Source organism: Macaca fascicularis, chromosome X, assembly GCF_037993035.2.
Source record: "Macaca fascicularis isolate 582-1 chromosome X, T2T-MFA8v1.1".
Classification (NCBI taxonomy): domain Eukaryota; kingdom Metazoa; phylum Chordata; class Mammalia; order Primates; family Cercopithecidae; genus Macaca; species Macaca fascicularis.
In genome coordinates, this window is record NC_088395.1 from 105,505,156 (window position 1) to 105,524,945 (window position 19,790).

Below are 19,790 nucleotides of genomic sequence, written 5' to 3' on the forward strand. Positions count from 1 at the left end.
ATAGGTGCTCAATTCACTTTTGTTGACTAAATGATTCATAGGTTATATAGATAAGTAAAAAACTAAGATATAATCAATCTGTCTTTACCTCATGAACACTTCTTATTCTTTTCCACATGAAAGTTTTTTTCTATTTCTTGGAAAGTATGACACTACTGTTAAGGACTATTAGCTGATTTGAAAATATATACCCAAATGATAGTAATCAATGGTGTTGTGTCAACTGTGGGTGGCAAGAACATGAAGTAAGGGCAGGGTCTCTACTTACCTCCTTGAAATATTTTATTTTATTTAGTTTAATATTCTCACCAATTATCCAGATACAATGAAATTATATGTGGTCAACACTATTTTAAAATTTAAAATGTGTACAAAATGGAAGATATATCTAAGAAGCAGAAATTATCAGCAGGTATCCTATAATCCCAAAGCTGACTATAAACAATATGAACTAATGATGCAACTCCATGTGATAAAAGATGAGGTGATCCTAGTATACATTAACAGAAGTTATAATTGTTCTTTCTATATTTATGTATGACTACCTACCCATCTACCTGTCAAAATTTCCAACAATCTTGTGAGTTTTACTGTATTATTACCTTCAATATATTGGTGGGCAAACCAGACTCACTGGGTTAAATAACTTGCTCAAGTCACACAGCTATGAAGTTCACTTTCAACTTAGGTCGTGATGCCTCAGAATTCATAATTAGACACACACAGACATACACATGTGCACACACACACACTGTTAACCAAATGCACACATGATTATTTTGAAAGTTAAAACAACAAAAATGGATGTAAAGAAAAATAAACCCTGAAAACTCTATCTTAAACCCTCCTTTTGTCTTTACCATGTCCACATCCCAAATCTCAATCCCCCAAGGTAACCACTACTGTTTCTGTATATTGTTGTATACCTTTTCTTCTAATAATGAAACACACTGATATATAGATACAGAGTGACAGAAATATATAAGTACAGAAATGCAGAGTAGACAAAATTTGTATTTTTTCACAAGGGAGACAATATCATATATTGTTGTTCAACTTGTTTTATGGATGCTTTTCCTTATCAATGTATACAAATTGGCTGCAGTCAATATTGTTAATTACTGTCATAATCTCCATCTTACAAAGTCTAAGAAGAGGGTTTAGGTGCATGTACATGGGCTCAGAAGATTGGGCTTCAATATTTAGGCAAAAAGATTCACTGACTTCTCCAAAGGTATAGAAGAAATGCAGTGAATAAGCAAAAAACATTCATCACTGTCTCCCATTGTTAAATAACATGTGCCATCTAGAGCAGTCCGCAAGCCTCTCCAATGTTCTCCTGTACAAAGCTTACTTGTTGCCTGAAACTCTGTGCTTTGGTTCATGCTGCTGCTTCTGTCAGGAATAACATCCCTGATTCTTCTCCACATGTTCAAATTGTACCTATTTTTCAAAGAGAAGTCCAGGTCTCATTTCAACACTGGAGATTTTCCAGTTAGTTCCATCCCTCTCTTACATCTCATACCATGGTAGGTAGAACTCTAAGTATAGTCACTTAATACTCTTGTCCCCTGGTTATTCAATCAAACATTAATCTAGTTATATTTCTGAAGGGGTTTTGAAGATGTGATTAAAATTTCAAACCAGTTGATCTTAAGATAAGGAGAGTAACTTGGAGAGCCCGGCAAAATCAGGTGAACTCTTTAAAAGCAGAAAATTTTCTCCAGCTGGTTATAGAAGGAGAAGTCAGAGATTCAGAGTACGAGAAGGATTTGATGTGCCATTGCTGGCTTGAAGTTGGAGTTGACAATGTAAGAATAGAATACTGAAAACTTCTACAATTTGAGAGGAGCTAATCAATTCATGTTGTCTTAAGCCAAAAATTTTTGACATTTGGTTATCCAGCAACACCATAGGATGGTCATGATTTAAATCAACACTTGACTATATTACTCTATTTAGATAACATCTGTGAAAATAATTAAACACTGATATTCTTAGATTTTTTTCTACACGATAGTCTTATCTCCTTAGCACACTTTTAAACTCTTCTATAGCAGAGACCATGTTTTATACTGAAAAAATAATAATTATAATCTTTCCCACTGAGCTAGGCACATCGCTGATACTTAACAGATAATTGATAAAGTGAACATACTATATACAAAATGTCCAGTTCATTAGCTTTTGCTTTGATTCCTGAAATATCATGAGAGAAGCTGCTTGTATACTTAGCTATCTGTCACGAAACTATGTTCATAAAAAAGTAAATAATTTGAAAGACCATGCATTACTAGCTAATATTCATTATAGTAACAAATTCTTGTGTTTCATAAAGAATTAACATGTGCTAGCTTAATATAATGCCATAATTAATGTTCACATGGATGCTGTAGATGTTATTATTGTGCTTGTTACCGAGGCAACCATATGTACTATGTTTAAAAAGGTTGAAATTTGTCCCCTCCTAAGTGAGTGAAAAAGAAAAAAATAACTTACTTAAAAACCTATTTAGAAAGGAACAGCCTGGCATTTTTAAAAGCTGGTATTTCACTTCATTTTATCAAGTCATTTCAACCCAAAATGTCAGATTCAAAAGCACCTACTTTTTAATCAATCCATTTATTTATTTTTCAGGGATTGCTTTTTGGTAGTTTTTCTGGGGCTCTAGAGCTTTATTTTTATCTCTTTACCTCATCTTCCCACATCAGAGAAAACATCACATTCATCTACATTACTCATTAGAAAATATAACAAATATTTTGGTATTGTGGCATTATTACATACAGTCACATCATAAAACAAACTCTGCATATTCTAGTGACGATATTTACTAATTTTGGTCGACAAGCAAGTCACCATTTAAATATTTGGGAATTTTTTTCATTGTTGCCAGAATTATATTGAGTCATTGACAAATAACATACTTTACTTCCATTATCAAACATTTAAGCAAAGAATATTTTGAGAAAAAGACAACAAGCTTTGCACAAGGAGAGAGGAAATTTAACTGGATTATTGTGTTTTTTCTAGGGGAAAATACGCATACAGACAAAGGGGACACAGTAGATACCATCTATTTAGATTCTCAAAAAAATCTTTGACAAGAATCCATATCTTCAACATCTGTTAAAAACAAAACAAAATTAAACAAACAATAAACAAAACAAACAGACCACTTTCACCACACAATAGATAGTTTGCTTCAATTTAGGAAAGAAGTAGGCATTTCTAAAACAGAGAATTACAAATAGTGAGTTTCCCCAGGGATCTGGGTAGTTAATGTTTTACAAATGATCTCGAGGTAGTCTTCAAGCTGGAAGATGTCCTTACGTTCTTCTGGGCAGTTAAAGGATGGAGGGATGTAGGAAGGCATAGAAAGGCCCCAGTGACTGTGCAAAGTGGCAATGTGGCTTAGTGTGAAGGAGTGTTCTCAGGGAAATATTACTTAAACTATACCAGAAGGAAACCCAAGAGAGATTCTGAGAGTCAAGAGAAATTGTTCCCTAAAGACACCTACCTAGTGTGTTGTTGAGGCAAAAAGAAAAAGAAAAAGAAAGCTATGTACTTCATTAAGAGAGGAGTGAAGGAGGTAGAAAATAAAAATCATCCTCCCTTTGATTAAAAATTATTGTTGCAACATTAAACAATTGTGATCAGTGAACCAATGACCAAAAGCAAAGGAATAAAAGGACATTACAAGGGGTTGAGCAGATTTTTTTCAAAATATTAAAACTAATGAGAAGTAACTAAGCTGAGGACATAATTTACTTTTTTTCTGATTTTAATTTATTGAATTCCCAAATACTAAAATGAATGAAACTGATGAAACTTGAGAAAAGCATCTCCAAAAATAGAAAAGACACTGAAAACCTACATTCTACAGTGAAGAATAGATTTATGGAAACTCTTATTGCCAGAGGTTTTTTATTTCATCTCTTTCTCAAGTGATAGACTTTTATTTCTAACTGCTTGTTTGACATCTCTTCCTGATTCTCACACAGACACATTAAAGTCAACATCTGTAATAACAAATCCTTTATCTTCTTTCCCTTATATATGTTTTACTTTTCTTGTGTTCCTTTCTCACTGAATAGCATCCCATGGTGTTTTTCAGGCCTTCCTCTCCCAAAGAACTCTCTGAATTATCACAAAATGGCATAGCTATCAGTTTTCAAATCCTGCCAGTTTGATCTCTGAAATATGCCCAAAATCAGGACCCACTTTTCTATTCCCACTGCCACGTCCTTAGTTCTGCCCTGAACCATTTTTGCCTGAATTATGTTAACTTCTTATGCTGCTCTAATCTATTTCTAATCTTTCATTTCTCCTCTTTCCAAATCATCTTGCACCTAGTTTCAAGATTTACCTTTAAAAATCCCTGTTTAATTGTATGATTTCCTTATGCGGTAGTTTTCAAAGACCTCCCACTGCACGTAGGATAACCTCCAAACTCCTTACTCTGCCATTTTGATCCCAATTATAGTCTAATCCTAACTGCTTCAGTCCCTTCCCTTACCACTGCTTTTCACTCCAGGCTCCTGAAGCTCTTGGCACAGCAAAATACTTGCAATTCCCAGCATAGCTCCATGAACCTTCATGTTCCAGCTTCGATTACAGCATTCTAATTAATCATTCTTATTATAGTTAGCTGTCTAATGGTCTGCTTCTTCACAATCCCATGAACACTTAGAGAGCAGAGCAAATACCTTTTGTTATATAGTCATAAAGGGATAAAAAAGCATGACTTAATAAACATTGAACGAATGAATGATTGAACAACTAAATGAACAGACACCATGTAGCCTAAAAACGTGAATTGCTTCCATGACATTTTTAGAAAAATTCATAGGTGACAGAACCACAAAGGGATCAAAGATAATATCTAACTCATTTTTTAAAGGTAAGATGTACTGCTAGTTTGGTGCCTAGCACAAGGTGATACCCTTACTACATATGGAAGCAGTGAAAGAATTGTATCAGTTTGAGCTCATCCACAGCAGTAATTTAAAGGCATAACTTTTCTCTTTTGGAAGTTTTCAGGTTCATACATTTCTTTTTGCCTAGAAAAATTATTAAAACTCTTTTTGATGGTTGCTTGGGTAGACTGCCTTATTTGAAGCACCATACAGATTCTCGTCATTTTCTATGCCTCTACAGTGATGGCGCAATTACAAAAATAAGCTGAGTTTTGAAAATAAGCCATTTCATACTTACAGTAAAGGTGCTGATACTTCATCTGGATAAATTTTTAATAAATTTTCCTTATCAAAATGTAACTAGGCAGTAATTACAAATTCAGACATTTTGGATTTGTATATTCTGTAAATAAGCAGTACTCATATGCTTATTGCCCACTTCTAATTCTATGCAACCCCTCTTCCCACCAATAAGTTTTATTTTCAGTATTTATGCTATTTTCTAAGATACAGCCTCCCAGACGCTCCGCCCCCAACTCCACCCGTTGCACAGTGGAGGCATAAAACATCAGCAAACATTTTTATGGAATCAGATTCCACATTATGGAATAATTTCATTTTATGGAATCATTCCTTTTGTTATTTTGTTTAAAAATTGTCTTATTTTTCATTGCAGAAGTAACATCTTTTCAGCATGCGACTTGCTACTTCAGGAATATATATATATATTTTTTTTTTCATATAGTATTTCATGTAGTTTTGCTTTGCTGCTGCTCTGTTTTTATTACATAATCTAAGCCCACATCCCCCAAAAGGGAGGTGGGGAAAAGTCACACATTTGTCAGTAGAGTCCTGGCATTTGATTTTTAGACATCCCTTGAGCTTGCAAGACAACATGCTGTCAATCGTGAGAAGCTCAGTGCATGTAACACAAAGAGTTCAAGGGCTGACTGCTGAATCCAATCTAAGTGTCAGGTTCCAAAAACCTTTCATACCTGGGCTTTGCTGAAGGGCTCACATCTACAGTTCATCTGTCCTTTTCAATGTATGTACAGTAGCAGTTGGGGCTGTGCAATTTTCCTCCTCCAAGAAAGGTATTGATTGCTCATGAGTTATTGTCAGCATTTTAAAATAAAATATGTTTTACTTTTATCATCAGAAGGAGAAGTATATGGTAGATTGTAATTTACTGGTGCTAACTCTGGACCTGCAGGTTTGTTGCTTCAGTGATTTAGTGGATTCTCAATGGATAGTTTGTTACATCTCTAATTTGAACATATATCTGCAGCATGTGTTTAATGTTATGCAGTTTTCAGTGAGGCATGAAGGTTTTGGCACTGCAAAGCAGAAAAGTGAAGGGACTGTATGGCTCTGGGGACTGGTCATGAGGTAACTGAGCTAGTTGGAAAATCAAATCCAAATTGCACCAACACAAAGGTCATAGAGAGAAAGGATAGCTGGGTAGAAATCTGAGAAAATACCAGTGGCAGAAGCAAATGTGCAAGCAACCAACAAAATACCCCTCACCATCAGAAAGAGGAATGAGCTTAGTTGGCGTATGCTGATAGAGAGGTGTAATGCTGTTCTTTAACCCTCAGTGTGACCTGGCTGTGTCTGGAGGATGTTACTTCTCTTTTTTTTGGATTCTACATCTATGTGTTTATAAAGTAGTGATCTGCCGGTGGTGAGAAAAGTCTGTTGGGAAAGGTACTCATTCAGAATTCCAAGGAATCTTCAATAGGAAAAAAAAAATTGCCTTCCAATAAATATATTTAAATAATAGAAGATATTGTGCTAAGGTAAATTAAAGAAAAGGGAAAGACTAGTCCAAAAATGCAAAAGTGAGATCAAACCAGACATTTCCATGTGTAAACTATTAAGTCTCAAAATTTGGGGATATCTTTTGTTGCATGATCACTTGTTTTGCTCATTTCTTCACCCTAGGGTTTTGTATGAGCCAATACAATAGCAGAACATTTTCTTTTCTTTCTTTTTAAATTATTGTAGTACTTAAAAATAGATTGCCATTTATTACACTGATACGCTCTTTCTGTTACCAAGGCTGTGCAGAGAGCTAATTTCTGCGTATCCTTTTCTCCTTTGTATTATTTTCCTCATCTCACTCCCTATGCCAGACATTCTTAGATGTCAGTTCACCACAAAATACCTCTTACTCAAATGCAAATTGTTCCAAAGTGTGGTTTCATAAGTCATTCTAAGAAGCTGCTGTAAAATATACACAACCTGATTTTGTTGCCACCCAGACTATGAGAAATAAATTATGAAATGCTGAAACCAGGGGATAAATGTGCCTTTTGAAGGCAGAAGCACCTGTGCTAGATAGGCTGTTTCTCACAACAGGGTGAGACAATAGTAAGGTACTCGCCTGTGGGAAGTTTGCAGTGTTTGTGTTTTGATTTTTCAATAAACTGCTTCCCACTTCTAATTATTTTTTGAAGAGTAAAATGAATTTTTGAAATCCCTCCAGCTTTTAAAACCAAACCGGCTTTATGAAGCTTTTTGCTCAAAATATCTTTTGCAGCTACTGTGACCTTCAACTATTTCAATTCTAACCACCAAAGATTCAAATAGAATTGTCAAATCTCTCTTATTCTTTCTTACCAACTCCTAATCTGCTACTCTGTATCCTCTGTAAGCACAGTTTTGGAAGCCAATAAATTAATATTTGAGGTGTTTAACAGTCTCTCGGTTGCAGCCCTTATATCTTTGAGGACACAATATACAGTCAGACTTTATATGGGGAATAAACAGTCTTTGTCATAGACAATTTTAAAGCTTGAGTGCTTTAGTCTTTTACTGGATGCAGTAAATTTTAGGTAGATTGTAATCTCATTCATACTTTGGCTTTTAGAATGTCTAACAACTTTCAGCAACTACAAATCATGACATAAATACAATAGAATCACAGTTTGCACAATAAAAATCTTATCATTTTCAGTAAAAAATAAAAAGGATATTCTTTACGTAGTTTAATCATAGCTACTAACTATTTTTTTTTTTTTTTTTTTTTTTTTTTTACCTAATCTAGCTCCCAAAACTACACTGTATTAATTCATTTGGTGCTTATGACCATCATGGCTTAATATAGACTGATTGAAACAGCATATAGTCCACTCCAAAAGATTCACTGTCTTCCTTAAAGGCTTTTATAGCATCATCCTACTAGGTGTATTAAAAATAAAAAGTCTATTTAGTGTAACGTAAATCAGCCATTTAATAAGATTTGAAAATCCTACATAGAGAGTTAGTAACAACCAAAATGCTTTTTCTCAAAAGAAAAAGTTTCTAATTAAATTTATAATGGAATGAACTGCTATGGAGAAACAGAGCATGAACGTATTGGGCTAAACTTGTTTAAATGCATCTTAGCCTTACTCATTGTGCCTGCTGTGTCACTATTTTGTACTAATGCAGCAGATGAGACCCTTATTCCAGAAGCTGAAAAATACATTTTATAAGATTGAATTATCTTCACGTCTAAACCAATTAAATAATTAGTTTAAAAATAAGTGTATGATAAACTCAATAGCAGTGTGCCTTTGTTAAGCTCCATAAGGGAATATATTCTATCTCATCCACTTCTTTAAATACCGTAGCTCCTGCTGTAGTACTTTCCATAATCTAAAATTAAACCTTGTTTGGCCGATTAATATGTATTGAATAATATTTTTGGTTTCTCTGCTTGAATTAAGCAACAAGGTAAAATTTACATAGATAGCAATAAAACAATGGGAATTCTGTTCTGCTGGCTTAAAAATAATGTTTCTGTGAGTATTTTTTCAGTCAATGAATAATACTTCAATGATTGTTGGGAAAATAGAAGTACTAGTATATATGCAAAATAACAGTCACTTTTAAGGAGGGGTCTGATGCAGGGTTCTTGTGTCAATGATTCATGAGGACTTATTTCCTTCTGTTGTATTTGTTTGTTTGTAAGTAAAATAAATCTATTTCCAGTCTATCTTCACTAATTTTAGTTTGACTCACACTTGGAAACGCTTCTGCACATACTGCAAGATCTTATAATAATAGACCAAAATATCAGGCTTTTTATGTAAGCGTTATGACTCTTTTATGGGCTATCTTTTTAAAGTATTCTATAATGAAAGCTTTATAGTTTCAGTTATATCTTTATATTTTATCAGCATTTTCCACTTTTGTAAATTGTATAACTGGTCAGCTCTACTATACCCATTTGTCCAGGACATAATACTTGATCAGATTCTAATCCTAAAGTTGGTGAGACACTTGAATTTGTCTATTTATCGTGGGTTGCTCTTGAGAGAAGCAATATCTTCTGTTTTTTACACAATCACAAAACTAAACTCCTCTAACCTTCCCCATGACCTCTCATTGCACTTCATGATTGATTTGCTGTTTAAAGCTACTGGATTTAGAAACCATAAGGTTACAAATGAGGATAATTCAAATATGTGCACAGCAGAAGCGCTGCTTTTTTCAGATTTGGAGAGGGACTATAGGGGAGGTTTCTGACACATAGTCCAGCTTAAAATCAAACAGCTAATGTGAAATATCATATATATTATATATGTTATATTATATAACGTGTTATATTATATATGTTATATTATATAACGTGTTATATTATATATGTTATATTATATATTATAACATATATAATATATGTTATATTATATAATATGTTATATTATAATGTTATATAATATAATATATTATATATAATATTTTATATATTTTGTATTATACAATTTATGTAATATATAATATGTTATATATACATGTTATAATAATATATAGTCTCACAATACATATTATATATAATATATATGTTATGTATATTATAATAATATAATATATAAATATATTAAATACATTATAATATTATAATATATAATACTATGTTATATATAATATGTTGTAATATATTATATTATTATGTATTATATATTATTTTATATGTTATATATAGTTATATATTAAATATATTGTTGTTGTATATATTATACATATACACACACATAATGGTCTTTTGGTTCAGCGTTTATTTTGGGTGCCTTGAGATTCTTTATATAGGCCTGATATAAAATTTAGCCTGTTAAATACATAAAGATTTGAAATGTCATCGTTTCTGAACAGCAGATGGATATAGAAATAAAAAGCTTAAATGTATTCCTTTAGGTCTGATGCTGAGTTTTATGGCAGGTTCAGAATTTGATATTTCAAAATTTGTAATAGAAACAAGCAAAATCAATTTTGAGACAACAATTAATGAAGAATGGCCATTAAGATTTATATAATAGATTGCTCAAAACTATTTCGTCTGTCACTTTTCAAATCTGTATATGTGGGCAGATCTCCAAGACAAGGCCCTGGCAGCTGAATAAGTAAACAATCATTCTGTCTGTCTTGACTGAGGAAAGTTTTCTAGGAAGCAGGACAGAGTCAGACAGCTCAAGCAGATGATGAGACATCACAGTAATCTGACCTTATTGGTATAACCCATGAAGTAGAAAGAAAATTTAAGTATTAACCTCTAGAAATTTTATTGTCAAATGTACATCCAGAGGCTCCAAATCACCATCTGTTCAAACCAAAGATTATATTGACCTGTTGTAGTAGACAGCATTCACATTTTATGATTGACATCCTATTTCCAAGTGCTCTTGTCTACATTTTGGGGTGGTTATAACGTGCATCCTTTCCTTTCCTTCCTTTCTTCCCTCCCTCCCTCCGTCCCTCCCTCCCTCCCTCCCTCCTTCCTACCTTCCTTCCTTTCTTCTTCTCTTTTATTTTCTCCCATTTTCCTCCTCATTCTCTGCTTCCCTCTCTTCCTCCTCCCTGCTTCTTTCTCTCCCTCTCTCTTTCAGACCCCCCCCCTTAACCCTCCTTCTTCCTTTTTCTTATTCTTAATGACCAAAGAACCTCGTGGTTGAATACATGGACTCTTGGTTGTTTTGAAAAAGTTGAGCAAATACCATAGCAAGTGGAAACAAATTGGAAAAAAGTCAGTATGATTAAAGAATTTATGACAAAATTACTTAGATAAATATAGTACAATGCGAAATGGTCTATCCTCTTTTTCAGTGCCATCTTAAAATCAAGCAAGGGAGACCCTGTGGTGAACAGATTCACAGAGTGGTCTTCACAACCCCTACTTTTTGATATCCACAAGCATATGTAATTCCTCTCTTTGAGTGTGGGCCAGACCTGCAACTTTCTTCTAATGACCAGAATAGGGCAAAGATAATGGGATGTACATTATTACATACACATGATTATATGATCATATAATATTTTAGCACCCATTTTCCTTGAGCTTGTCTCTTCTTTTCTGGCTTTGAGGAAGCAAACAGGGATGTTGGGGATCAAGACATGGTAAGGAACTTCGTGTTGCTTCCAGGAGCTGAGGGTGGCCACCAGCTGATAGCCAGCAAAGTTTGCTTGGAACACAGTAAAGATCATTTATTTATAAACTGACAATGGCTGCTTTAACACTAGTAGAGCAGAGTCAAGTAGTTGTGACAAAGACCAACTGGCCCACAAATTTGAAAATTTATACTCTCTAGTCCTTTGTGTGAGAGGTTTGCTAAACTTGTGTTAAGTCATTATTGTCACTACAACACATATTGTGTGAAAATATTTATTATAACAATATAATTAATTCTTTTTATTTTTCTTCATTCCAACTTTCATTTTAGATTTGGGGGGTACAGGTGCAGGTTTGTTACATGGATCAATTGCATGTCATGGAGGTATAGTATACAGATTATTTCATCACCCAGGTAATAGGCATAATGCCCAATAGGTAGTTTTTTGATCCTCATCCTCCTACCATCCCCATACCCTCTAGTAGGCCCCAGTGTCTATTGTTCCTTTCTTTGTGTCCATGTGTGCTCAATGTTTAGCCCCATCATAAAACTGAGTATATGCAGTAATTTGTTTTCTGTTCCTGCCTTAGTTTGCTCAGGATAGTAGGCTTTAGTTCTATCCATGTTGCTGCAAAGGATAGGATTTTCTTCTTTTTTATGGATATATAGTATTCCATGGTGTATATGTACCATATTTTCATTATCCAGTCCACCATTGATGGGCATCTAGGTTGATTTCATGTCTTTGCTATTATGAATAATGGTCCAGTGAACATATGGGTGCATATGTCTTCGTGGTAGAATAATTTATATCCTTTTGGGTATACCCCCAGTGATGGGATTGATGGGTTGAATGGTAGTTCTGTAGTAACTGCTTCGCAAAATCTCCAAACTGCTTTCCATAGTGGCTGAACTAATTTACATTCCCACCAACAGTGTATAACTGTTCCTTTTTCTCTGCAGACTCACTTCTAGAAGTTATTTTTTTTGACTTTGTACTAATAGCCATTCTGACTGGTGTGAGATGCTATCTCATCGTAGTTTTAATTTGCATTTCTCTAATGATTAGTGATGTTAAGCATTTTTTCATATGCTTATTGGATGAATGGATGCCTTCTTTTGGGCTGTATCTGTTTATGTTCTTTGACCATTTTTTAATAAGGTTGTTTGATTATGTTTGTTAATTTGTTTAAGTTCCTTATAGTTCTGGATATTAGACCTTCGTTAGATGCATAGTTTGCAAATATTTTCTTCAATCCTGTGGGTTGTCTATTTACTCATTTACTCTGTTATTTTCTTTCGCTGTGGAGATCTTTGTTTTAAATGGGTCCCACTTGTCCATTTTTGGTTTTGTTGCAAGTGCTCTTGGAGCCTTTGTCATGAAATCTGCCAGGTCTATTATCCAGAATGGTATTTCCTACATTTTCTTGTTGGGTTGTTATAGTTTTAAGTGATGAACTTAAATATTTAATCCATCTTGACTTGTTTTTTTATATGGTGAAAGGAAGAGATCCAGTTTTAATCTTATGCATATGGCTAGCCAGTTATCTCAGCACCATTTATTGAATAGGGTGTCTTTTCTCAATTACTTTGCCTACTTTGTCAATAATCATATGGTTGTAGCTGTGCAGCTTTATTTCTGGGTTGTATAATCTGTTCCACTGGTCTATGTGTCTGTTTTTGTACCAATGCCATGCTATTTTGGTTACTGTAACCTTATAGTATAGTTTGAAGTCAGGTAGTGTAATGCCTCCAGCTTTGTTCTTTTTACTTAAGATTAATTTGTCTATTCAGGTTGTTTTTAGTTCCTTTTGATTTTTTAAACAGTATTTTCTAATTCTGTGAAAAACATCATTGGTAGTTTAATAGGGATAGCATTGAATCTTTAAATGTCTTTGAGCTGTATGGCCATTTTAACAATATTGATTCTTCCTACCCATTAGCGTGGAATGTTTTTCCATTTGTTTTTGTCACTGATTTATTTAAGCAATGTTTTGTAATTTTTGTTTTAGAGACCTTTTTCCTACCTGGTTAGTTGTATTCTTAGATATTTTATTTCTTTTTGTTATTATTATGAACAAGATTGTGTTCTTGATTTGGTTGTCAGCATGGAGGTTATTGTTGTATGGAAATGTTACTAATTTTTGTACATTGGCTTTGTATCCTGAAACTTTGTTGAAGTTGTTTATCAGATCAACGGGACTTTGGGCACAGACTATGGGGTTTTCTAGGTATAAAATTATATCATCTGTGAAGAGATAGTTTGACTTTCTCTTTTCTTATTTGGATGCCTTTTGTTTCTTTTTGTTGCCTGATGGCTCTGGCTAGGACTTCCAGCAGTATGTTGAACAGGAGTGGTGAAACTGGGCATCCTTGTCTTGTTTTGGTTCTCAAGGGGAATGCTTTCAGATTTTGCCCATTTAGTATGATACTGAATGTGGGTTTGCCATGGATGGCTTTTATTTTGAATTATGTTCCTTCAATGCTTAGTTCTTGAGGGGTTTTTAGCATAAAAAGATATTGGATTTTATTTAACACATTTTCTGCATCTACTGAGATGATTATGTAGTTTTTGTTTTTAGTTCTGTTATGTAGTTTTTGTTTTTAGTTCTGTTTATGTGTTGAATCATATTTATTTATTTGCCTTTATTGAACCAATCTTGCACCCTAAGAATAAAACCTACTTGATTGTGTTAGATTAGCTTTTTGATGTGTTGTTGGATTTGGTTTGGTAATATTTTGTTGAGGATTTAGAGGGGTACCAGTTCTTACTTATACATTTGGTAGAATTTTGGTGTGTACCTGCCTTGTCCTGGGCTTCTTTGGGTTGTTAGACTTGTTATTACTGATTTAATTTCAGCACTCCTAATTGGTTTGTTCAAGGTTTTAATTTCTTTCTGGTTCAATCATGGGAGGTTGTATGCTTTCAGGAATTTATCCATTTCTTCTAGGTTTTCCAGTTTGTGTGTATAGAGTTGTTCTTAATAGTCTCCCACTGTTTTTTTGTATTTCTGTGATGTTGGTGGTAATGTCTTCTTTTTGTATCATTTTTTACATCTCAATTCCCTTCAGTTCATCTCTGATTTTCATTATTTCTTTTCTTCTGCTAGCCTCATGGTTGGTTTCTCTTATTTCTCTAGTTTCTCTAGGGGTGATGTTAGATTGTTAATTTGAGATTTTTCTAAATTTTTGATGTGGGCCTTTAGTGCTATAAACTTCCCTCCTAACACTGGTTTCTGCCTCAATTTCGTGGTTTACTCAAAAGTAATTCTGGAACAGGTAGTTTAATTTTTATGTAATTGTATGGTTTTGAGATATCTTCCTGGTATTGATTTCTATTCTATTGCACTGTGGTTCAAGAATGCGGTTTGTTTTTTTTTTTTTAAATTATTTGTTGAGAGTTGTTTTACAGATAAGCATGAGATTGATTTTAGATTATGTGCTATGTGCAGATGAGAAGAATGTATATTCTGGTTTAAGAATGTATATTCTGGTTTAAGCTATAGGCTTAAATGTAGGTTTCTGATAACTTTGGAGACTGTGACATTAAAATAGAGGAAAAACTTTCAGGACTATCATGGAGAGCTGAAATGTTCATGAATATCAATCAGAACAGGAGTGAACTGCATGGAGTAAATGTTCTAGAAGAATTAAATAATCCTTTTGTGATTTTTTTCCTTAAAATGTTGCAAATCCTTTGTTTTTCAAAGCCAAGAAGACTTTTCTTTTGAGCTATTTATAGCTTTTAACAATTGAGTAAAGTATACTCCTATAAAAAATTTGGAGCATATTTCTCTCTATCAGATTTCTCCAAACTTTGGAAGCTATTTGTGAGTATTCTTATCAAGTGGCAAGTTAGTTATTTGCATAAGTGCAATAAGAATCTGTTTTCTTTTACAACGGACACAATTTGAGAAACTTGGTTCTTTTACCAAGGCTTTGACTGGAATGATGTGCTTTGATTCCTTTTTAAGAAATCAAATGTGATTTACACAGCCAATGAAAGCCCCTTGGGAAAACTCACCTTACACTTTGTCTAAACAGTCCCTGTCCAGGGTTCCTGACCTGTGGTAAGTAAAGAGTGTCACTTTATAACAGGCCCAGGAGCCCTAAGTTTTCTTGGGACCTCAAGAGGGGGGACATTTACCCAACTTACACAGGTATTTGATGGCATAAACTTATGAGTGGACTTAAGCTTTAAAAAGATTCTTACCTGAGATTCCTTATCAAATAAAGTTCCATCAAAACCAATTTAAAAAGGAGACTATATGGTAAATAATTATTCTTGTGCTTTATCCAAATAATCAGATCAGGTGTAATAAGACTAAAGCCTATTTTGCAAACAAATCAGTCTTATCATAATTTGTTTTTAATAAAATTGAGGATCGGAGAGAGAAAAATTATGTTTCAAGAACTATGGTACACCTATTATTATATTCTGGTCCCATCAGTTGTTCTGGAATCTTTGTCTGAACTTTAGACTAACCCTGCTTATTCCTCTGAACCAAACAGTGATCTCTGGCTACAGCTCAGAAGAAACAAAAGGGATGGGTAATGTAAAATTCTGGATCAATATTCTAATTCTGGAGGTATATTTGAATTGGCTAGCAACCCTATAAACCCAAGTTCTAGTAGGCATGACTATAACCACCAACTACCTAGGCATGTTGGCAGCCTCAGCCTCAGGAATTTTTGGAGTCATCCTCATCCCCTTATTTTGTTTTAACATTCTTCTTCTTTTTTTTTTTTTTTCTTGAGACAGAGTCTTGCTCTGTCCCCCACGCTGGAGTGTAGCAGCACAATATTGGCTAAATGCCACCTCCTCTTCCCAGGTTCAAGTGAGTCTCTGACTTTAGCCTCCTGAATAGCTGAAACTATAGGCATGCACCACCATGCCTGGCTCACTTTTGTATTTTTGGTAGGGACAGGGTTTTGCTATGTTGGCCAGGCTGATCTCAAACTCTCGGCCTTAAGTGATCTGCTTGCTTCATCCTCCCAAAGTGCTAAGACTACAGGCATAAGCCACTGCCCAGCCTTGTTTTAACATTCTGCTAAATCTAATAACTCATTTTGTCCCCTCTCACCTTCAGGCCTTCAAGCTCCAGATAATCCTCAGTGAGGTATACTGTCCACTCAATATCCAAGAACCACCCTTCTACAGGGGACCTCTAGACTGCCCATAAGTGAGACATGACAGAGGTAAAAATCATGCTCCTGTCTCCCTTGGACCTGAATGGAAACTGCATTCATCAACCCATGGAACCACCCTCCTGCCGTGAAAGCTAGCAAGAGGCCAAGATATACAGAACAACCACCATCACCCATCTGTCAGTAGGAAGCAGTTACAAAAGACTAACCTTTGCCCATTTTCCCCAAAGAATTGGGGTCTTGGAATCTTGAGGGAGGAAATGTTATCGTAGGTAGCTAGTCAGACATGAGCAGAGTAGAAGAGGGCACATACACACCCCCCGACACACACACACACACAAAGAATGCTGGGCAACCATCAGGCGATAGTCAGGTGGTTGTTAACTGTGTCTCTAAAATAAAAATTGGTCACAGCCAGTACAAAGGAAAGGCAGTCTCTCAATAAGCATAAATACCCGGAGCTGATGATCAGCAGCTTCCTGATCAGGTCTCAGAAGTTTGGCAAGCTGGCCTACACATGTGCACTAAGACACAAAACAACAGAGTTTAACTGGTAAATGACTTCCAGCGGACATTCAGCATGTAAGGGAAGAATGCCTCAAGTAAGCATGCATACAACTCCACTAAATACACTGTGCATGCTCCCCTCCCATGTGCTGGCAGACCAGTGCACATGGGGACAGCCCACCCCAAAGAAAGTCTCAACGGTGTAGGGATGCAAGACCCCAGGAGTATGCCAATGTATTAAACCCTAAATCAAAAGGTCAAATCATTCACTTGTCTTTCAAGTCACCCACTTGACCCTCTTCCAAGTGTTCTTTCCTTACTTTTGTTACTGCTCTAAAACTCTTTAATAAATTTTCACTTTTTAAATTCTTGTCTGCAACTTAGACTAGCCTTGCTTGTTCCTCTGAACCAACCAGTGATCTCTGGCTACAACTCAGAAGAAACAAAAGGGACGGGTAATGTAAAAATATGGATTAATATTCTAATTCTGGGGGTACAAATCTAAAATTTGCTTCAGTCTCTCCTTCTGCCTATGCCCCTCAGTTGAATTCTTTCTTCTGAGGAGGCAAGAATTGAGGTTGCTGCAGACCTGTCCCGATTCACCACCAGTAGCAGGTACTAGAAAGATTAAGGAGAGGAACATTCTGGTTATGAAAGCCCAATTCTCTTACCATATGCTCAACATTTTTTTAATTATTATGTGTTTGTTTTTTAATTCTCTGTAGTCCTGGGAACTGCCTCACTGTCATATTTGAGTGCTGGGATATTGTTGGTGATAATCTCTGCAGTGTATATTGGTTTTTATATTTTGTGGAGGGGGAGTGGAGCCAGTTTGCTTCTATGCTGCCATTTTGAAACCCTGCCACAAGTCATTTATTCTTATTGTTGGAAAATATTCCATTGATTAGGTGTAATACCATTTGTTTATCCATTCACCTATAGGGAAAGATCTTATTTGCTTCAAGTTTTGGCAATTGTTAATAAAACTGCTATAAATCTGTGTGGTTTTTGTGCAAATAGAAGTTTTCGTTTCATTTGGGTAAATGCTGTAGAGTGCAGTTGCTAGACTGTATGGTAAGTAAATTAATCTATTTTTTATGCTGCTGATAAAGACATACCAGAGACTGGCTAACTTATAAAGAAGAAGAGTTCAATGGACTCACAGTTCCATGTGACTGGGGAAGCCTCACAATCATGGTGGAAAGTGAAAGACACATCTTACATGGCTGCAGGCAAAAGAGAATGAGAGCCAATGAAAGGGGTTTCCCCTTATAAAACCATCAGATCTCATAAGACTTATTCACTACCATGAGAACAGTATGGGGGAAACTACCCCCATCATTCAATTATCTCCCACTGGGTCCATGTGGAAATTTTGGGAGCTACAATTCAAGATGAGATTTGATGGGGACACAGCCAATCGTATCAGTAAGAATATGCTTAGTTCTGTAAAAACTGCCAAACTCTCTTCTAAATTGACTGTAACTGTTTGTATTTTCATTAGTAATGAATGAGAGTTTCTGTTGTTCCACATCCTCTCCAGCATTTGGTGTTGTAAGCATTTAGAATTTTAGACATTCTACTAGGTGTATAGTGGTATCTCCTTATTGTTTTAATTTGTAATTTCCTGATGACATATGATGTTGAGCATATTTTATGTCATATATATGTATACACACACACACACACACACACACATACATTCTTTGGTGAGATGTCTGTTCAGGTTTTCTGCCTATATTTTAATTGCACTGCTTCTTTGTTCAGTTTAAAGAGTTATTCATGTATTTTAGAGCTCAATCCTTTATCAGATATGTATTTTGCAAAGATTTTCTTCCAATCTGTGGCTTGTATTTTAATTCTCTCAACAGTGTCTTTCACAGAGCAGACGTTTTTATTTTTAATAAAGTGCACCTAATCAATATTTTCTTTCATGCATTGTGCTTTTGGTGTTGCATCAAACCTAAGATCACCTAGATTTTCTCCCATGGTATCTTCTATTAGTTTTATAGTTTTTAGCTTTAAATTTAGGTCTATGATTCATTTTAAATTAATTAGTTTTTTAATGTTTAAGATCTATGTATAGAATTTTTTTTTTTTTTTTTACATATGAATATCCAGTTGTTCCAGCACCATTTGTTGAGGATTGTTTTTTCTTCATGGAATTATCATTGCTCCTTTGTCACAGAGCAGTTGACTGTGTGGATCTACACACAAATTTAAACCAACAGCTGTTGCAGTTCTATGTTTATAATAATATTTAAATTTTGAATCCAACTATTAATGTGAATTTTAAGCCACTTCTCTGTCTCTTTTGATTTGAATGTGGAGGGTGTCATTTACTTCAGAAAGTGTGTAAAAGGGATGCGCAACTTAGAAAAATCAAAATAAATTTTGGCGTAAATATTCAACACAGAATGGAAACAGAATTCTACCCATGTAGCTAAATATAGAGCCCCTGACTATATTAAAATATATAATTGTTAACATTATTTGCCAAGTCAAAAATAAAGACATTTGGGGAATTTTTCCTTTAAGTGCATTATTTGTATTAAAATAAAGTGATTGCTAAGCATGGTGTGAAATTCATCTTAATTAGTATGAGACTAATGATTGAAATTTTAATACTATTAAATGTTTTTTCAGAATATAAACACTTAACAAATCAATAAAGCATAATTATTGCAGTAAAAGAGTTTACTTCTAGATCTGACCATTATCACCTTTATAATCCCATCTTCTGAGTATAAACAAGAGCTAATAAAAATGAAAATAGAATAATAAGAGAGGGAACAATTTGACTGAAATCTTCTGACTTTATAGTAGATAATACTGAATGGGAGAT

General features: G+C 34.6%; 1 long non-coding RNA gene across 2 annotated transcripts in view; it reads left to right on the forward strand.

Moving 5' to 3' along the window:
- Positions 1–19,530, forward strand: part of LOC135969039 (uncharacterized) — a 252,240-nt gene extending 232,710 nt beyond the window's left edge. For both annotated transcript variants that reach the window (XR_010584094.1, XR_012429797.1), the window contains one exon: positions 16,381–19,530. This is a non-coding gene — a long non-coding RNA (uncharacterized lncRNA). The remainder of the gene's footprint in view (positions 1–16,380) is intronic.
- Positions 19,531–19,790: the final 260 nt, after the last annotated feature.